Source organism: Vombatus ursinus, unplaced genomic scaffold (genome assembly GCF_900497805.2).
Source record: "Vombatus ursinus unplaced genomic scaffold, bare-nosed wombat genome assembly UNPS02014789.1, whole genome shotgun sequence".
In the NCBI taxonomy this organism is placed as follows: Eukaryota; Metazoa; Chordata; class Mammalia; order Diprotodontia; family Vombatidae; genus Vombatus; species Vombatus ursinus.
The window spans coordinates 12,955,697-12,977,706 of record NW_020954567.1 but is presented as its reverse complement, the minus strand read 5'-3'; the positions used below and the strand labels follow the sequence as shown (position 1 = coordinate 12,977,706).

The window sequence follows — 22,010 nt, the reverse complement described above, 5'->3', positions numbered from 1 at the left end:
GCAGACAAGAGTAAATTACAGGAAAAGGCACAAAAACCTATTACAGTAGAGGGAAAGAAGGGAGGGAGATGAGCATTGTGTGAACTTTATTCTCATCAGATTTGGTTCAAGGATGGAATAACATAATCAGTTAGGTATAGAAATCTAACTTGCCCTGTGAGGGACTGTCTGATGTTGGCAACTGCCAGGTGGGGTGCTGTGGCAAGATTAGGGTAAGATCTGGGTATTTGGAAGTCGAGGCAGGGGCTGTGGTAGGCGGAGTCGTGGTGGACTGGGATGGGCTGGGTACAGAGAAGCCATGAGGCAGTGGGCAGTGCTATGTGAAATAAACTGGGTGCAAGGAAGTAGCCAGAGCTTGTGCTCCTGAGGCAAGGGGCGGTGCCACGTGGGAGTGGGACGGCAGAGGATGAGTTCCCTTTGCTTAGTCCCCTCCCTATATGCAACGTCAACCCCAGACGCCTCCTTCCTGTGACCATCCTGACTTCCTGAGTCCCTTTGTGTAGCACTGACCCCAGATGCCTCCTTCCTGTGTCCTTCCTGACTTCCTAGGTCATGTACTCTGTCTATGCACTAATCCCAGACACCTCCTTCCTGTATCCGGTCCTAGCCTCCTGCGTCACTCCCTCTCCCTTGGCGTGCTAAACTCAGACAGCCCCTTCCGGTATCTGACCCTACATTCATTGGCTAGTAAGCGGGCTGGGGAGGAGGGGCTAAGTAGGTACTTAAGGAACGAGGTGGTCAGATCACGCGCTCTCTTTGCTCCTGCTCTGTTGCTCTGGCCTTCCTGCTTGGCCTTGCTGTGATGGCCTCTGAATAAAGCTCTGGTGTTGGCAGCCTCCCAATGGGTCCGTCTCTGTGTGTGTTTATCCAGATGAGGACCGAAGACTGGTGAGTGAGTATGACTCTGGCAGCCTGCTCCTTATAGGAGGAGTATTCGGCGCGGCCGGCATAAGGTCGGTGCGGCCGGTACATTGCCCTATAGGAAGTAGGAGGGAAAAGGGAAAGAAAAGGAAGGGGGGATAGAAGGGAGGGGAGAAGTAGTAAGGGTAAAGGAGAAGAAAAGGGAGGGGGTTAATAGAAGGGAGGCAGGACTGAGGGAGGCAGGGGTTAAAAGCAAAACACTAGTGAGGAGGGAAAGGGAGAAAGGAGAAAGAAAAGCATAAACAAGGGGGAATAGGATGGAGAGAAAGACACAGATAATAATCACAACAGTGAATGTGAATGGGATGAACTCTCCCATGAAACAGAAGTGGACAGCAGAATGAATTAAAAACCATAATCCTACAATATGTTGTTTACAGGAAACACATTCGAAACAAAGGGACACACCCAAGGTAAAGGTAAAAGGCTGGAATAGAATATATTATGCTTCAGTTGAAGTAAAAAAAAGCAGGGATAGCAATCCTGATCTCAGACAAAGCAAAAGCAGAAGTAGAACTTATCAAAAGAGATGAGGAAGGAAACTACATCCTGCTAAAAGGCACCATAGACAACAAACTATTATCATTACTAAACATATATGCACTAAGTGGAATAGCATCCAATTTCTTAGAGAAGAAGTTCAGGGAGTTACAGGAAGAAATAGACAGCAAAACTATACCAGTGAGGGACCTCAACCTCCCCCTCTCTGAACTAGATAAATCTAACCACAAAATAAACAAGAAAGAAGTTAAGGAGGTGAATAGAATATTAGAAAAGTTAGGTATGGTAGATCTCTGGAGAAAACTGAATGGGGATAGAAAGGAATATACTTTTTTCTCAGTGGTACACGGCACATACAGAAAAATTGACCATGTACTAGGGTATAAAAACCTCACAATCCAATGCAGAAAGGGAGAAATATTAAATACATCCTTTTCAGATTATGATGCAATAAAAATTACATACAAACATGGATCAAAGATTTAAAATATAGAGGGATCACTTTACATATAAGAAAACTGAAGCTTAAAGACATTAAGTGACTCCTCAGGCTCATATCAGCATCTAAGGCAGAATTCTAACTCAGATCTTCCTGACACCAAGTCCAGCACTCTATCCTCTACATTAAGTTGTGTCTGTTTAATATGTGTTTGTTTAATTGGTTTGAAATGAAGGTGCTCATTGAACTTTCAGCTTCTATGCTTAACAAATGTTTGTTCAATTTGGACTGAATTGAAGAAACGTTAGTATTGATCTTCAGCCTGCTCCAGTTTGGTATCCATCACTGTGCTCATTCCTCTGCCAAATGAAGACAATGCTTTCTGCCAAGGCTTTTTATGGGAAGACAAGACTGGCACAGGATGGGCAGGCAAGGGTGGTTTCCATCTAAATCACTGGAAGGAACTTTGGAATGGATGAGATCACAGATGGTTCTGAGTGTTTAGAATATACTTCGTTTGGGAGAAACAGCATCATGTTGTAAAGAGATGGTTAGTCTTAAGAGTGAGGAAGAGGGGCGGCTAGGTAGTGCGGGGGATAGAGAACCAGCCCTGGAGTCAGGAGGATCTGAGTTTAAATTCGGCCTCAGACATGTAACACTTACTAGCTGTGTGACTCTGGGCAAGTCACTTAACCCCAACTGCCTTGCTAAAAAAAAAAAAAAAGGAGTGAAGAAGGACCTGGGTTCAGGTCTCGCCTCTGACATATACAAGCTGTATGTTAACCTATCACTTTCAGGGAACTGTTTTAAAACTATACCTTATAGATAAACAGCTGATCTACATCAGTGAAGGGAGATTCTATAGTGAGAATTTTCCACATTGATGAAATCATAAATCCAAACCAAAACACAACAACTACCGAAATCTCCTTTTAATGTGTTGTTGCTTATAGATCTTACTAAAGTGCCTACATTTTATGGTGAGAAAGGCTATGAAGTAGATGAGAAAAGAAATCTTTGATTTAAAATTTGTAATACCGTGAGTTACACACACACAGGCTGACACCCGTAAAATGAGCACCTAGCTATGAATAATGACAATAGACAAACAATCTCCAAGTTTTTCTGGAACTATCAGTTCTGACAGGTAGAGAATAGAGATGCCTGCTCTGATAACATTGCCAGAAGAGTTGAGAGACAGGGCCTGACTCCTGATGGCCTGCTCCAGAAGCTGGTTCTATTCTGACTCAGCCTGACATTTCTGATCTACTCTGGATCAAGCCCCAAATAGATCACTTAAATGAAGACAGATACTCATGTAATTCCTAGTTGCAGTTAGCCTGGCCTAGAATAAGGAAGGCTTGAGTTCAAATCCAGGTTCAGATACTTACTAGCTGTGTGATCTGGGCAAGTCACTTAACCTCTACCTGCCTCAGTTTCCTCAACTGTAAAATGGGGATAGTAACAGCACCTACCTTCCAGGGTAGTGGGGACCAAATGAGATATTTGTAAAGTCCTTAGCATGGTGTCTGGAACATAGTAGGTGTTTAATAAACGCTTGTTCCATGATTGGTTGGGGAGTCATTTTAGGATTTGGTTTTTCCTTCAGATAGAGCCTACATGTAGGACTTCTAGTATCAACACGGTATAGAACTGAGCTATCAGATTTGAGATCCCACAACTTGAACTTGTGATGTATCAAAGTACAGCCTTTAGGCCTAGTCTATTTTGACTCTAAGCTAGGCTCCAAGAACATTACGTTAGAGTCTGCACCCAGGGAATTTTATCATGCTTTTTAAATCAAACAATTATAGGATATTAAAATCATGGCTAACATGACAGAAAAGGAAAATGACAAATGCTGAAGGGTATGTGGAAAGATTGGGACACTAATGCACTATTGGTAGAGTTATGAACTGGTCCAGCAATAGCTGGAGAACAATTTGGAACTATGCCCAAAGGGCTATAAAACTATGCTTATCTTTTGACTAAGCAATACCATTACTTAGTAACCCAAAGAGATGAAAGAAAAACGGAAATATGTACAAAAATATTTAAAGCAGCTCCTTTTGTAGGGGTATAGAATTTAAAATTAAGGGGGTGACCCTCAATTGGGAAATGGTTGAACAAGTTGTGGTATATGATTGTGATGGAATACTATTGTACTATAAAAAATGATGAGGGGGATGGTTTCAGAAAAACATGGGAAAACTTTTATGAACTGATGCAAACTGAAGTGAGCAGAACCAGGAAACCATTATACACAGTAACAGGAATATTGTAAGGATGTTTTCTTGTTCATCCTTCATTTTCAAAGAGGATCAATGACATCGTGGTGTGATATCTTGACTGCAAAGGAATTAGATTGAAGGGAGGCAGAGTTGCACAAAATCCTCAACCTCACTCTCTCTTCCTGAGTCATTGAAGTTCAGTGGCAAGACAAAAGTAAGGACAACTGACAATAACCCAATATGCTGTGGATGACCTTGGAGTCTTCAATGCTTGACCAAGTTCTAAGTGTTCCACGGTGCCTGCTTCAGCCACCTTCATGGCCATTGGAATAAATTGTTCTCATCTGCCCATTCCACCAGGGAAAGTCTTCAGATGCTTGGGGTAGACATCCCCCTAATTCACTGGCAGGTTTGAAGTCTGTTGGTTACCCTCAACCTGGCTTAGCCCATCTGCCAAGAGAGTTTACCAGGTTGTGGCTACCACACATGATACAGCTTTTTGGAGCCACAGGTGAGAGTTGGATGACAGGTGGACACCAAAGATGGACATGGATGAGCAGCTCTCATACAAGAGATGCGAGTTGTCCCTAAACATCCCATACACCCCATTTAGTAACTATAAGATAGGGGAGGCATGGCTAGCCAATGGTTTGTCTGAAAAGTTAAGTGGATTTTAGAGGACCACACACTCAATATGAATATAATATGGTAGACAAAAACAGCTCATATAGCCTAGGGCTACATTAGGAGAGGCAGAGCTCCCAAGAATCAGAAAGTGATAAGACTGTAGGACTCTGCCCTTCTGAGAACACATTTGGAAAATTGTGTCCTGTTTGCGGTACCACATTTTGGCAGGACCAAGGATTAGCTGAAGTAAGCCCAGAGAAGGGCCACCAGAATGGTGAAGGCCTTCAAATTAATACCATATGGAAGTCAGTGGAAGGAACTAGAGATATTTAGCCTGGAGAAAAGAATATTTGTTGAGATAGAGAAGGAAGAGATAAGATAAGGGTCTTCCAGTATTTCAAGGACAGTCAGATCAACTGTGAAAGACTTAGCTACTTTGATCAAGACAATTCCAAAAGACCCCTGATGAAAAATGCTATCTGTCTCCAGAGATAGAACTGATGAACTATTGAGTATAGACTGAAGCATGCTTTTTTTTTTACTTTATTTTTCTTGTTCCTTTGTGTGTTTTCTTTTGCAACATGGCTAATATGGAAATATGTTTGACATGACTTCACACATATAATTGATATATTGCTTGCCTTCTCAGGAGGGTGGAGGGGAGAGACCGAATCTGGAAATCAGCGTTTTAAAAATGAACGTTAAAATATTTTTACATGTAATTGGGAAATATTTAACAAAATAAATAAAAATATATTAAACCAATAATAAAAGAAAGCAAATTGCCATCCACACCAGAGAAAGAGCTGATGACCTCTGAGCACGGATTAAAACTTTTTTTTCACTTGTTTTATTTTTCTTGCTTTTTTTTTTCTTTTTGCAACATGGCGAATATGAAAGTATGTTTTGCATGACTTCATATGTATAATGGGTATCATATTGCTTGCCTTCTCAATGGGTGGGGAAGGTGGGGGAGGGAGGGAGAGAATTTGGAGCTCAAAAAAAGTTAAAAAGTAAAAATTTTAAAAATAATTTTAAAATCGTAAAGGACATTATTTGTATTCATCAAACTAAATTAAAAATTAAACTTTTTTTAAAAAAAGATTAACTAAACTTTAATTTAAAACTTTTTTTAAACTTTTAAAATGAGACAAAATGCCAAATTTTTTTTAGACTTTTAGTGCCTGGGCATACCTGGCACACCCTGCACTCAGGCCTATGCTTGACTGGTCTGGATTAGAGCTAGAATCTATGATTGAAGGTTGGGTTGGAGACCATTTATCACCTTGTGAGATTTCCTTGGTGCAGCTGACTGGAACATCTTCCTCCCTTCTCTATTTCATTTCTCCTAGGTTAACCCTAAAGGTCATACCAGAGAAGAAAATTCTTTGCTAGTAGAATGAAGATTCATTTTCTAATACATATTCTTCCTCTGGCTTCCAACAACACTTTTTAAATTAATAGATATTATTTTTAAGACTGTCCACAAAAAGAAACAAACACACAGAAACATGCCACAATCCTTCAAAGCAATTGAACAAACCAACAATCAAAAGTGATGCTGGGGCAGCTAGGGGACACAGTGGATAGAGCACCAACCCTGAAATCAGGAGGACCTGAGTTCAAATTCAACCTCAGACCAAATACTTGACACTTACTAGCTGTGTGACCCTGGGCCAGTCACTTAACCCCAATTGCCTAAAAAAAAAAAAAAAAAAAAAAAAGTCCAAAAACAAAAAAAGGCACGCTGCTAATTGACCATCCATGTCCCCGTGCCCTCTTGAAATTTACCTTCAAGATAAGAAAGGACAACAGGATGCTTTAATTTTTTAAAAGCTTAGAGGTTGACCATTGTCTTTGACCTGAATTTTGTTACCATTTAATGTCATCTTCCCTTACATAACACTGATCAACACACATTTCCTCACATAGGACTTATTTGTTGTCTATGTATTTTTTGATGCTGAATTAAGAAATGCAAATAGAACTTCCTACCCACTATCATAAAGAAGCATGCATGTTGATATGAATTATTCAATACTAGATATAATAGAATGTGATTTGGTTGAGAAAAGAGTAAAGGAGGGTTATTAGTGAGAAGTCACTGGTTGATTTATATGCTGGTTGTCATTTGTTTAGCATAAATTAGCTTTTATTCATTTTGTATAAATTTTGTATATATGTACTAGTAGGAGCAATATCCTACTGACTATACCAATTATTCTGGGAGAGGCCTGACTCAGAGAAGTCCTCTGGTAGTTTATGGACAGCAATCAGTGGCACAGGGCCCAGCAGCAATGGCTAGAGGGCAGAACTGCCCAGTGGCAAGAGAGTGGACACTGGCATGGGTAATGGCAAAATTAGGTCCAATGAAGTGCTATGCTTACTGTAATCTAGAATCGATTGGCCCCTCTATAGTACTGCCATTACAGTACCCAGTGGCCCCTGGATAATTCTTCCCTAGGGAAGATGAAGAGGTGGCATGCTTGGGAGGTATTTTGCTTTTTGGAAATAAGTCTAGTAATGGGTTAAAGATTTGGCATATAGCCTATATTGATCCTGGAGAGAGCAAAGTGTTGGTTGATGAGCCAGGGAACACAAGTAGATCATGGCACAGGGTAATTCTCTTTTTTCCATTACTGTATGTGGGTCAGTATCTCTACTGGAAGTTTCATCATCTTTGTTGTAGCTCTTATGTTCTTAGTGTCGCTCCTGTTCACAAGTACCTCTTTCAATCAAGACCCGCTGTGACTGTAAAGATTTGGTACCTACCATATGAACCTGATTGTTTAGATCCAGTACTTGGTCCTTCCAAAGGCGGAGAAGGGTGAAGCCTGAGATTTCTGGTCTTTGTTCTCCCATATTCAGTCACTTTTTTTTTTTAGGTTTATCAAACTTTATTAGGTGGATGGATTAGCCAACCACCTAAAAATAAAGGCCTTGAGAGAATGAATTACAAGATGACTGACTCAGGATATTTTAAGAGGGGAAGGAAAACTGTGTAGCAGAAATCATCATTCAGGTCCTGAGTGCACATTTGAGTTTGAGAGTAGGTGGAGATGGCAAAGGTGGACCAAGAAGCATAAGAATGCCGCCCTATTTATTTTCCTAAAGCACAGGTCTGACCATGTCACCACCATCACTCCCCCGTTCAATAAATTCCACTAGTTCTCTATCACCTCCAGGATTAAATCTAGAATCCACTCTTTGGCATTTAGAACCCTTCATAACCTGGCCACCTCCTGTATTTCTAGTCTTCTTTCCCTTACTTACTCTTACATGTTCTGCGATCTAGTGGCACTTGCCTCCTTGATGTTCCCCAAAGAAAACACTCCATTTCTCAATTCCATGCATTTCTAGTAGCCATCTCCCATGCCTGGAATGTTCTCCCTTGTCATTCCTACCTTCTGGCTTCCCTGGGTTCCTTTAAGCCCCAGAGAAAAATCCTACCTTCTACAAAGAGCCTTTCCTGATCTCCCTTGATGTTAGTGCCTTCCCTCTGTTGATTATCTTCAAATTACCATATGTATGTTCTATCTATCTATCTATCTGTCTGTCTATCCATTTTTGTCTCCCCCTCTTAGACTGCAGTTCTCTTTTTCATTAATAAATTTATTTATTTTTAGTTTTCAACATTTACTTCCACAAGATTTTGAGTTCCAAATTTTCACCCCATCTCACCCCTCCCCCCACCCCAAGGTGGCATGCATTCTGAATACCCCTTCCCCAGTCTGCCTTCCCTTCTATCTCTCCCTCCCCTTCTCTTATTCCCTTCCCTTCTATTTTCCTATAGGGGGCAGGATAGATTTCTGTACCCTATTTCCTGTATTTCTTATTTCCCAGTTGCATGTTAAAACATTTTTTTTAAACATGTGTTTTTAAATCTTTGAGTTCCAAATTTTCTCCCGTCCCCATCTACCCTCATTGAAAAGGCAAGCAACTCAATATAGGTTATATATGTGCAGTTATGCAAAACACTTCCATAGTAGACATGCTGTGAAAAACTAACTCGATTTCCCTTAATCCTATCCCACCCCCCATTTATTCTATTCTTTCGACCCTGTCCCTCCTCAAAAGTCTTTGCTTCTGATTACCCCCTTTCCCAATCTGCCCTCCTCTCTATCATCCCCCTATTCTCTTGTCCCCTTCCCCCCCATTTTCCTGTAGGATAAGACAGATTTCCATACCCTATTGAGTGTGTATATTATTCCCTCCTTAAGCCAAATCCTATGAGAATAAGATTCACTCATTCCCTCTCACCTTCCCCCGTTTCCCCTCCACTGTAAGAGCCTTTTCTTTTCTGTTTTTGTGAGATAATTTACCCTGTTCTACCTCTCCCTTTCTACTTCTCCTAGAATAATCCTCTCTCAACCCTTAATTTTGTTCTCCAGATATGACCCCTTCATCTTCAACTCACCCTGTGCCCTCTATCTATCTATCTATCTATCTATCTATCTATACACACATATAATTTTTTCCCTCCAACTACTCTAATACCGACAAAGGTCTCATGTGTTACAAATATCATCTTTCCATGCAGGAATGTAAACAGTTCAACCTTAATAAGTCTCTTATAATTTCTCTTTCCTGTTTACCTCTTCATGTTCCACTTGAGTCTTGTATTGGAAAGTCAAATTTTCTATTCGGCTCTGGTCTTTTCATCAAGAATGCTTGAAAGTCCTCTATTTCACCGAATGACTATTTTTCCCCCTGAAGGATTATACTCAGTTTTGCTGGGTAGGTAATTCTTGGTTGTAATACTATCTCCTTTGCCCTCTGGAATATTATATTCCATGCCCTGCGGTTCCTTAATGTAGAAGCTGCTAAATCGTATGCTATCCTGATTGTGTTTCCACAATACTTGAATTGCTTCTTTCTGGCTGCTTGTAATATTTTCTCTTTGACTTGGGAACTCTGAAATTTGGCTACAATATTCCTAGTTTTCCTTTGGGGATCTCTTTCAGGAGAAGATCAGTGAATTCTTTCAATTTCTATTTTACTCTCTGGTTCTAAAATATCAGGGCAGTTTTCCTTGATCACTTCTTGAAAGATGATGTCTAGGCTCTTTTTTTGATGATGGCTTTCAGATAGTCCAATAATTTTAAAATTCTCTCTCCTGGATCTATTTTCCAGGTCAGTTGTTTTTCCAATGAGATATTTCACATTGTTTTCTAATTTTTCATTCTTTTGGATTTGTTTTACAGTGTCTTGATTTCTCGTAAAGTCACTAGCTTCCAATTGCTCTATTCTAATTTTTAAGGAAGTATTTTCTTCAGTAATCTTTTGGACTTCCTTTTCCATTTGTCCAATTTTGCTTTTTAGGGCATTCTTCTCCTCATTGGCTTTTTGGACCTCTTTTGCCATTTAGGTTAGGCTATTTTTTAAGGTGTTATTTTCTTCAGTATTTTTGTGGGTCTCCTTTAGCAAGCTGTTGACTTGTTTTTCATGATTTTCTTGCATCATTCTCATTTCTCTTTCCCGTTTTTCCCCTACTTCTCTTACTTGCTTCTCAAAATCCCCCTTTTTTTTTGGCTAGGCAATGGGGTTAAGTGACTTGCCCAGGGTCACTCAGCTAGTAAGTGTTATATGCCTGAGGTCAGATTTGAACTCAGGTCTTCCTGAATCCAGGGCTGGTGCTCTATCCACTGTGCCACCTAGCTGCCCCTCAAAATCCCTTTTGAGCTCTTCCAAGGCCTGGGACTGATTCATATTTTTCTTGGGGGCTTTGGATGTAGGAGCTTTGACTTTGTTGTCTTCTTCTGGTTGTATGTTTTGATCTTCTTTGTCACCAAAGTAAGATAATATAGTCTGACTCTTTTTGCACTGCTTACTCATGATCCCAGCCAATCACTTGAGTTTTAAACTCTTTGTTAAGGTAAGGTAAGAGTCTGCTTCCAATGTGGAGAATGTACTGTCCCAAGCTTTGGGGGTTTGTACAGCTGTTTTCAGAGATACTTCTCGGGATACTTCAGAGATACTTCTAGGGTACTTCAGAGATACTTCTAACTGAAAAGTGTCAGTTCTTCCAAGGTGCTATGATAAGGGGTGAGGTGTTTCCTCTCCACTGCCACAACAATCTCCACCACACCAGCACTCCTCCTTGCCCCAGGACCGCCCCTCTGAACTGTCACCCAGATCCAAGCACAGGCAAAGCAAGAGATTCCTGCCTCAGCACTGGAAAAGAGATCCCTGCAATCCCTCTCTGATCAGTCACTAGATTCCCCCTCATTCTGTGGGCCAGAAGCTCAGGAGGCAGCCATGGCCCATGCTAGGGACTTGTGGCTAAAACCTAGCTTCTAACTCTCACCGCAGTCACAGACTTTTCCCACTGACCTTCTAAGTTGTCTTTGGCGTTTATGGGTTCAGACGTCTGGAAACTACCACAACTGCCCAAGATTCAGTCCTCTGAAGCCTGCTCCAAGTTCACTGTGGCCTGCACACCCACACTGCACTGTGCTCCTCTCCCTGCCTAGCGTGATATACCTTTCTGATCAACCATCCAGGTTGTCTTGGGCTGCAAATTTGTTTCACTCTGTCTTTTTGTGGGTTCTGTTGCTTTAGAATTTCTTTAGAGCCATTTTTTTACAGGTATTTGGAGGGGTTTGGGGGAGAGTTCAAGCAAGAAACTGCTTTCCCTCCACCATCTTGGCTCCCTCAATCACTTTTTCTAAGAGGCTGTTACATTATTTGTTTTGTTTTTCCTATCTTTCTGCTTTATATTTCTTATCCTTCTTCAACTGCTTGTGTCAGGCTTTTCACATCCCTTAGGTCACAGCTGACCACAAACATCTCTAAAGTCATTTGGAAATGTGGAAGTGGAAAAAGGGTGAATGTATAGAAGACCATAAGGGCTTTACCACCAAGGGGTGGGGAATAGTGGAAATAATATCCTAACTCCCCACCCCCATGCAAATTAGGCTTGTTTTTCCTGAAAAGGTATTGAAAACATCCTCATCATTTGATTAGCTTAGAAGTCCATAGATTTAACTTATTGGCTTCCTGGTCATGTAAGTACAAAAGAGTCACAGAGAGCTTCAGTTGTAATCTAGTGTTTGATTGGTGTACTGAAATGGACTTCTCAGGCTTAGGCAAAGGAGATTTGCTTAGCTGAATTAACTTGTCCTTGTTGCATATCTTTGTTAAATATTCTTCCAATCCAATCCAATAAACATTTATTAAGCACCTACTGTGTACTAGGTACTGTGCTACAGACTTGGGATATAATTAATAAAAAGACAGTATAGCTAATGATAAAATGATATAGCTAAGTATATCTGCTTGCATTAAGTATGGAAGAACATACAAGTACATGATTCCTCCATATTTGTTATTCTTCACAAAGCAGTTCCATTACGTAGTAACCTGTGGCCTAACTCTGAAGCTCTGTGTTTATATGGGCCAGGCTTGTTATTGGCACCCCTCATAAACCATACTCTGGTTCATGTTCCGGCTTTTGCAGCCTCTTTCTCCTATTATTAAGTTCTTTCTAGAACTTCCATTTTGAGGAACTGCCCAAGACAGCCAAGCTCACTCCTTCACACCTCTCCCAGCTTTGTTCACAGTTCTCTGGATTTCTTCTCCAACCCCTCCCTCCCCCTCTGCATTACTGGCAAAATGGAAAGATGTTTCCATTATGAAAATTATTTTTGGCATATATATAGGAATCTATATTCTTTCATGAGAGTTACAATTTGTATGTACTATTCACTTCAGTTTTATTTGTCAATGGGATAATAGAGACGGAAGAAAAAAAAAGACTACATTAAAAAAAAAAGTAAACAGAAGTACAAATTCTGGAAAGAAAAATGTGGTAAACCAACCACTGGTTAGTCCTGAATGAAAAATTTGTCAAGGCAATGTATCAAAATAGTATAGGTTTTCCTTATTTGAAATATTTCCCAGAATCAAGGAGGCTAAAATAAAAGAGGGAATATTTGTGGATCTTCAAATAAGGGAAGTGATGAAGGATGAGCATTTTAAGAAATAGTTAAATGAAATTGAATTTGCTGCACGGATATCTTTTTTTAAATTGCCACCAACTTTCAGGAAAATTACAAGCAGTGTGAGATTCTGGGTAAGGTATATAACTTCTCAGTGCTTTAGGTAACTCTGTAAGACTGAAAATTTCATAGATGGCGCCAATCTGCATTAGTAAAGGGAAATTCCTCATCAGAGAGTTCTCTATATCAATGAAATCACAGGTCCCCTCCCTAACCCCATCCTTATTCTTACAAGGCACAAAATTACCAAGACACTGTCAACAATCTTCTCAAGGATTATACATTTATGAAATGTAATATCACTCAAGATCCATTTCTGGGATTCATATTTGGACATCTTCCCAGAAAACCTAAATGCTATTAATGAAGTGCATTGAGGACACTTCCATCAAGAAAAAGTAATACCAGGGCAAAGAGTGTCCAAACAAGCTCACTGACTACTGCTGGATATGGAGAAAGGATGATTTACTGGCAAAATACAACAGAAAATCACATGCTGTTACATTTCAGGAGAGTTAAAAGAGCACAGTTTTGTTTAATAAGCAATCATTTTTTGAAATATAAAACATCCCTGTGAAAATGGCGGGTGATTTTTAAAAATCTGAAGCCACATTTGAAATCAACATGAAAATACTATAATATTCACTTATTTTGATAGACATGACAAAAAATAAAACTTTTGTCCAATGAAAGTGCAAGTAGTATGGATGTTGTTCTTTGGATCTGCTTTCTTCACATTGCATCAGTGCTTTTGGTGTCTTCCCATAGTTCTTTGATCCCTCCATATTTGTTGTTCTTCACAAAGCCGTTCCATTACATAGTAACCTGAGGCCTAACTGAAACTCTGGGTTTATATGGGGCAGACTTGTTATTGGTTCCTCTCATAAACCACACTCTGGTTCATGTTCCTGCTCTTGCGACCTCTTTCTACTGTTATTAAGTTTCTTCTGGACCTTCCGTTTTGAGGAACTGCCCAAGGCAGCCATGCTCACTCCTTCACACCTCTCCCAACTTTGTTCACAGTTCTCTGGATTTCTTCTCCAACCCCTCCCTCCCCCTTCCTTTATGTATTGTCTTTCTCCATTAGAAAGTAAACTCTTTGAGGACTGGAACTGTCTTTCTTTTTGCTTATATTTGTATTCCTAGTGCTTAATACAATGCCTGAGGCATTAAGCACTTAGTAAATGCTTGTTGACTGGCTTCCTGCTTTGTCTCATTAATCCGTGGCTTTTCTTTAGTCTCAGAGCTCTTGTCCTTGTTCTGGGATTCCTTGCTACTTCTTGGCATCTTGACCATGAAGTTCCCTGGAGGAGCCTCACAAATGCACAGGCTTCCTTTCTAGGGAATCTAGTCTGAATCTTTATGAATCTGAATCTTTATCTCCTCTTTGCATCTTTCAGCTCTGGTTTTTTCTACTCTTTTTAAAAATCCTAGTCCAAAATGCATACTATGGTCCAGGTGCCCTGAAACTGACTGTAAATCAGTCATTCGTTGGCTGCCATCTATCAGACCCAGCTAGTGGAACAATGAATAGAGTGCTGGGCCTGGAGTCAGGAAAACATGAATTCTAATCCAGCTTCAGACACTGTGTGACCCTTGGTAAGTCACTTCACTTCTGTTTGCCTCAGTTTCCTCAACCATAAAATCTAACAGCACCTACCTCACAGGGTTGTTGTGAGGATCAAATAAGATAATAATTGTAAAAGCGTTTAGCACGGTGTCTGGCACATGGTATGTTTTATATAAAAGCTTATTCCCGTTGCCTTCCTTTTCCCTTCTTTAATATAGTACTAATGGACCATCAGGTGTCTGGTCAATGAGACACGCAATGCCAGAACAAAATCCTAAAGGTATGTTCCCTGGGAACATCGACACCTTGTATAGAGAGACATCTTTAATACCAGAACAAATGCCTTTAGTATTCATAAACAGAAACATTGAAGTAAACAAAATAAAAACAAAATAATACATAAAACTATAAACTCTGAATTACTTACAATTTGTTTTGACTGTATATATATTTAACCCCCTAAAAGAATCATAATACTTTGTTCATTTCTCTGTTTCTTCTTAATTTCTTTTTCTTATGTGCATATTATCAGTCAATAGGTAATATTTACATAGCCTTTTAAGATTTACAAAGACTTTACATATATTATCTTAGTTGACCCTCACAACAACCTTTGAAGTCGGTACTATTATTATTATCCCTAATTTGAAGATGAGAAAACTGAGCCTGAGAGACAATGATTTGTAAAGCAACTGTCTGAAGTAAGCTATAATTTTTGCTGCTACACTTAATATAATTTTAATATAATCAATGTTTTATGCATATGGTTGGTCTTACTATATAGCATTTTGTATCTCATATTCCTTGTACTATAATGATTTTCTTATATTTTGTCCTAGACTACAAACTCCTTGAAAGCAGAAAGTATTCCTTACTATTCTTTATATTTCCCATGGTGCCTTTTGCATAGCAAATATTCAATATTTTTTATCATATTTAATTAATGACAACTGGCTACAATCTTGGAAAGAAATTTTAGAAAACAATTTCTTTTCTCAAAAAAAAATCTGACAAAATTTCAGAAGATACTATAAAACAGTATGTGGGAGTAGAAAGCTCATTATTCTAGTCAGGAGAACTAGCCACTAGTCAGCTATGTAACCTCTGGTAAGTCACTTCATTTTTTGAAGCCTCATTTCCTCATCTGTGAAATGAAACAGTTAGTTTAGATGACTTCTAAAGTTTCTTCTGGCTGCAAAAATTTTATTTTAGAAAGTCTGAGAATAGTTGCTTTAACTTGACAGATTTTAAAATATTTTTATGTATGGAGCTGATCAAGAGAGCTCCCTGACCAATTTGATGAGGCAGTGATGGGCCATGCCCAGGCAATCCTTAAGAGAAAGCTGAAGAGTTCAAGAGGAGGTCAGTTTGAGCAAGGCCTGATGAGCAACTCAGCTCCCCAAAACATAGAAGACTCAAGGAATATAAGAAGGGTAGGCTCACCAGAAGCCATATTGAGCTGCCATAGTAGCTGTACCAAGGTGGAAGTAGCTGCCATAAGAAGTAGAGCTAGGACTCTGGTCCAGCCTGGGAGTGAGGAAGTGTGGGACAAATGAGCACAAGGGATATCAGCAAAGATGCTGTATTGCTGAAATACACATTGAGTACAGACTCCAAGGTGTTAATCCTACATTTCTTTCTCTCCTTGGGCTTTCTCTTTTCTGCTGGGGAATGGAAACTCTATTTACTTTCCTTTGTTTCAAATGTTTGCTTTGTTTTTATAAACAGCAACCCACAAACATTTGCTAAACTAAATGTACCAATGCAGACTAAGTTTAGAGGAGGAAATTGTTGGGAGGCACCATAGATAAGAAAAAGAGAGTCTAAAAACTGAAGAGTTTCCAGAGCATTGTCTCTTGGAGCTGAAAAGATAGAGAATTATAAATTCCTTTGTTACAACTTTCCAGAGCAGAGAAAGGATGTTTTATTTGGAAACCCATCTAGGTAATGAGTCGATAGTAGGTTGGGAAAAGGTAGGGTGAATAGGAGTGATTAAACAACCCTTGCTCAATAACCTACTTCACTGCTGCTATATTTGGGACTTTGCATTCCCAGTTCATTGGGAATGAGTTGGTTAGTTGGACTTTTGTAGGTCAGAGCCACTCCATTGTCTTAGACTTATATTATCCCCCTCAGCCCCAGGAGGGTTCCTGGACCCCAAGTTTCTGACCCTACCATAAAGAGGCAATGGTATCACCCCTTAGTTTGAAAGATGACGATTATAGATAGAACCATGATGCTGAGAGTTGGGAGTTCTAGAACCCCAAATTTTTGGAGGATCATTAGAGAATTCCTGAATCTTCTGGATGGAAGGTTTGAGGTGGTTCCTGGAAGGGGCCAACCTCTTTAGGAACTCCAAGTTTGAGAGGTTAGGAACCTTCCTGAGCAACACCACCACCAACATCTTCAGAAAAGATTGGGCAAATGACCCTGCAGTTGGACAAACAACAAGGGACTGAGCCAGGAGGTTTTATTTGTTTTTATTTGTTTATATTTGGTCTTGACTTCCTGTGTGATTTCACTGGCATGAGGAACTCCCAGAGTGGAAACTCTTCCATTAATGCAGATCAGCTGCTTTCTATAACTTTTAGCGTAAGATAGCTGCCAAGGACACCAAGGAGTTAAGTGATCTGTCCATAGTTACACAGCAGGTATCTTTAGGAAGCATCGGAGGACTTAGCTCTCCTCTATTCTTATGAATAGTTCTGATAATGAAGGTTTTGTTTGAAGGAGGTTGTCTGTCTAGCAAGCCTATCTTTTGTTTTATTTTGACTTCCCGAGTAGGTCCAGTCCTTTAAGTTAGTACTATAAAAGGGGTGAATAGTATATGTAAGGGTAGATTGAAACTTCTCCACCCCATTTTGGCTAAGATACCTTAACTAGGTGAGAATGCATTATAGTTGATTGATCAAAAGACCTTAGATTAAGGGTAAAACATTGCCATTGGTGTTGTTGTTCCTGCTCCAATCTGTCCTCTCCATGGCTACCAAAATGATTTTCCTACACTGTAAGTGGAAACAAGGCCAACCCTCTAATCAATAAACTCCAGTAGCTCTCTCTCTAACCTCCTCTGTTCTATATTTAAAGCTATTTGCCTACCAACTATCTTTTGAGTTTTTAAATTCATTCCTCCATGCATTCTAGTCTAATCATATTGGCCTAAATGTAGTTCCCAACATAGGACTCTCCATTTTCTATCTTTGTGTCTTTGCACTGGCTTTCTGCCATGCCTGGACTACTTATCGTACCTACTCTTCTCACTACCAACTCCTATCATCTCTGGCTTTCTTTAGGACTCAACTGTAGCCCTTCTTCCTCTAGGAGGCATTTCCCAGGCCCCACTGGGTCTAATGCCTTCCCTTCTAAGAATACCTTCCATCAACCCTACATTCATCTGGTATCTACAGATCTATGGTTATGCTTTATGCTCTCTTCTCCCATTAGAACGTAAACAGAGTAACCTTTCAGCAAAACTGGCTAGTTGATCAATTGATTAATCCATGCAGTTTTGGAACAAGAGTCTAAGGGCACCAAATCACTGGTGAATTAGCGGGCCCCAGCAGTTAGGTGGTACAGGGGAAAGAGCACCACCAGCCCTGGAGTTAGGAAGACCTGAGTTCAAATTCAGCCTCAGACACTCACTAGCTGTGTGACCCTGGGCAAGTCACTTAACCCTGTTTGCCTCACTTTCCTCATCTACAAATGAGCTGGAGAAGGAAATGACCAACCGCTCCAGTATCTTTGCCAAGAAAACCCCAAATGCGGTCACAACTGAAATGACTCAACAACAATGAAGCAAGGCCCTGATCATTCAGCCATCTCCTTGCCATTCATCCTGCAGGGACATTACTTACCTCATCCCCTCATCTCGCCCCTTTCTATCTTCTTATCTGAGAGCAATAATCAAATCAATAGTATCAAAGGATTCTGAGAAAAACACATTTATTGGTTCTGCTCAACGTCCCAGCTAGATATCTCAGTGGATAGAGCCCTGCAGGAAGACCCGAATTCAAATTTGATCTCAGACACTTATGAACTGAGTGACCCTGGTCAAGTCAGTCGATCTCTGCCTCAGTTTCCTCATCTGTAAAATGGAGATCATAAATAGCATCTACCTCCTAGGGTTGTTGTGAGGCTCAAATGTGATAATAATTGTAATGTGCGTGGCATATAGTAAGTGCTATATAAATGTGAGCTATTATTTCCAAACCAAAGAATTCTTCCCTAATCACCACTTCCTTAACTGTATTGTTTCACCCTACAAGAATGTAAGCTATTTGAGGGCAATGAATGTCTTGCTTTACTATTTGTACCCCCAGTACTTAGCGTTGTTGTTTGGTCATCATTCAGTCTTGGGGTTTTCTTGGCAAAGATGCTGGAGTGGTTTTCCATTTCCTTCTCTAGATATTTTGTGACTTGCCCAGGGTCACACACAGCTAGTAAATGTCTGAGGTTTGATCTGAACTCAAGTCTTCCTGACTCCTGGCCTGGTACTCTAGCCACTGAACCACCCAGCTGCCTCCAGTACTTAGCACAAAGCTTGCCAAACAGCAAGTGCTTAAAGCATGATGCTGTTTCCTCTCCCATTCATTCATTCACAGGACCTAAGGCTCTTTTACCCAAATTTGTGGAAATCTCAAAACAAATGATGTTTGACCTATATTCTGAGGTTCGTAGAAGAAACCCTGGGTAGGGAAAAATGACCTAAAGTGATACGATTGGGAGGGCAGGGTATAGAAGGAGAACTGTCTCCAAGATTGAACTCAGTTTGTGTAAGCTGAACTTTGTGTTCCCCCTGAAGCCTTGGTGGAAGGATTGCATTTTATTTTTGCAGTATTCTATAGATTTAAAAAAACACACATGTAAGTTTTGCTTAACGCAAAAACTTATATTAGAAGTCACTTCTTAAAATAAAAATCAGAAGATAAAAAATATGGAGTACATGCTTGTAAGAAAATTGTGGGTGAAACAAATTAGCAAGGGATTTTTTTATCTGAGTTCATACCCAACTTAAAAATAGTATTACTCCCTAATAATATCTCATATTTACATAGCACCTTATAGTTTGTAAGTACTTTCCTTACAACCAGCCCATGAGGTTGGTAATGTGACTGTTATTCTCATTTTGCAGAGATGAGGCTCTGAGAGATGGAGAAGACGGCCTAGAATACACAGCCAGTTAAGCATCTGTGGCAGGATGTGAACCCAGGACTCACAATATCAAGTTTTGTACTCTATTCACTCTCTTTACCTAATTAAATTCCAGGTGGACACTCCCCCAGCTTGTTCATCTTCATGGGAAAAGTTATCTGAATAATTAACCATCCTTATTTTACTAAGGAAGAAATTAGTTTTGGTTCTTAAAATGGAAAATCATAGAACATCAATAACAAAGGCAAAACCTGCTGATTTTTCTATGACATCCTTCATCTGAACGAAATAATGAAAATACTGAATGGAACTAAATGATCACTAAGAGTTTGTCCTTTAAAATATCTCTTTTTCACACACTGAGACTTTTTATAATTGTCCACCTTTTTCACTAAGGGCCCATAGAATGGTGTGTGAGGGGATCACAAGACAGGGATGAGAGATATGAAAGAAGAATTATTTTCAGATTAGACATGCCATTTATAAATATGAACCAACATGATAATTTGGATGGCTTTATAATTGATCATTTATGTAAACACAGGACCATAGATTTAGAGCTAAAAGGGATCTTGCAGGCCATCTGGTCCAACCCCTTCATTTCACAGATGCAGAAACTGAGGCTTAAGAAAGGTTAATCTATAACCTTGATTCCCCTAGGGGTCCCACATGACTCTAGGATCCCAGGTTCTATGTGTGTGTGTGTGTTTATTTATTAACTCTTCCACACCAGAGCTTGTCTTTACCAATAATACAACCTCAATATGAAATCATATAAAAGACACCTGATTCCAAAATCAATGGTCATTTAATGAAGATGCAATAGGAAGGCAAATAACAGGGAGGTAAATATTTTCTCATGGAGATGTAGACCATGCCTCCAGCAGGTCATGATCAACTTCTTTAATTTCTCTGCTTCTCTGCCATCTTGCTAGGACTTGGTTGAAACTGATAGGACCAGTGATGGCACTCAGGGTCCGTCCAATGGCACCTTCCTCTTGGGTTTCTCTTGTTTTAGTTTTGGGGTACCAGTCTAGAGCAAAGATTATGCGCTGGGGCCAGCTTCCCTCTTGCTGAAGATCCAGAATCGTCATGCCATACCAGGGTACCCTGTGTAATCCACTGAGTTCCCTTTAGCTTTCCTCCAGATTTGTGCTGGCTGGTCTCTAATCACTGCTTTATATGACTGCACTGGACTTGTTCCAAATGCACATTGCTTACTCTTCCTTTGCATAAGCCTGCTTTTCCTGCTATACAACTGCTATCTTCTCCCCAGTCTGTGCCTGCCTCGTATAATCCCATGTTCAGGCACAAGGCACCCGGGTCCCAGAGCTTTCTCCAATATATAGCAGCCCTCATCAAAACTATAAGCTAACTGAAGCTGTGCTAAAGAAGGTTGATTAAAGGGTTGAGACCATCTCAGTGACCTCATCATTTTCCATGAATTCAGCTATCATCTCTATGTAGATGACTCCCGAATCTGTACCTCCCCTACCCTCATATCCAATTAGTTGCCAAGTCTTTTTGATTATATATCTCAAACTCCCCTGCTCTCCACTCATGTCCACAGCCACCTTATTTCAATTGGCCTTCCTGCATCCAAGTTCTCCCTACTCTAATCCATTCCAGCAAAGGGATATTCCTAAAACACAGGTCTGATCACGTCACTTTTCTTTTCAAGAAGCTTTGAGGGTTACTCATTGCCTTGAGGATAATATGCAAACTCTACTTGTTGGCATTGGGAGCCTACCTTTCTGGCCACATTACACAGTATTATTGACTTCTAGCCAAACTGTTTGTTATATAAGACATTTTATCTGCCACCTCCTTGCTTTTGCACAGATTGTCCCCCTGTGGTTGGAATATTCTCCTTCCTCACATCCCTCTGGTGGATCACATCCTTCTAGCTCCCTTCAAGGCCGGTACTCAAGAAGACCTTCTAAAGGTGACCTCTCATTCTCTCCCACCCCCAATCACTGTCTTTATCCAGTGAACCCGTCCTATTGACCCGTAGAATATAAGCTCCTTGAGAGCAGGGACTTTTGTATTTGTATCCTTAGTGCCTAGCATAGTGTCCAGTCACTTAATACATGTTTGTTGATTCACTAATTGATATTATTTATCCATCTATCTGTATGTTCTAGATATGAATGGGAGTGCATTGTTCTGATTTCCTGCCACATACATTTCATTATTTACAAACAAAAGGAAAAATAGTCCAGTTTTAATAAGTTGTGATAAAAGTACTGATAGCCTAGGATTTCTCCATATTTTATAAATATTCTTATTAAAGTTTATATTAACTATATACTTTTTCACCCAGATAACATTTAAACTCTTAATCCCTTGAAAAATATAATAAATATAAAAGGACAAATTTGAAAAATATATAAAAAACAAATTTAGAAAAGAGAACTGCAATTACCAGCTATATTTCTTAGACTGAGTAAAGAGTTTGGGAATAAAACCCAGTATAATCTACATCTTAACCATATTATTTTTCTTCTTAATAAACTAAATCATTAGGGACAAATTCTCTCATGAATCTCATAACCCTGGACTTCTTGGAG

General features: G+C 39.8%; 1 long non-coding RNA gene across 1 annotated transcript; it reads left to right on the top strand.

Annotated features, from left to right (window-relative positions):
• The first annotated feature begins 853 nt into the window (after window positions 1-853).
• LOC114047557 lies at window positions 854-19,603 on the top strand. The gene is made up of 2 exons (XR_003569627.1): window positions 854-888; window positions 19,421-19,603. It is a non-coding gene; the product is annotated as an uncharacterized LOC114047557 (long non-coding RNA).
• The last annotated feature ends 2,407 nt before the right edge of the window (window positions 19,604-22,010 follow it).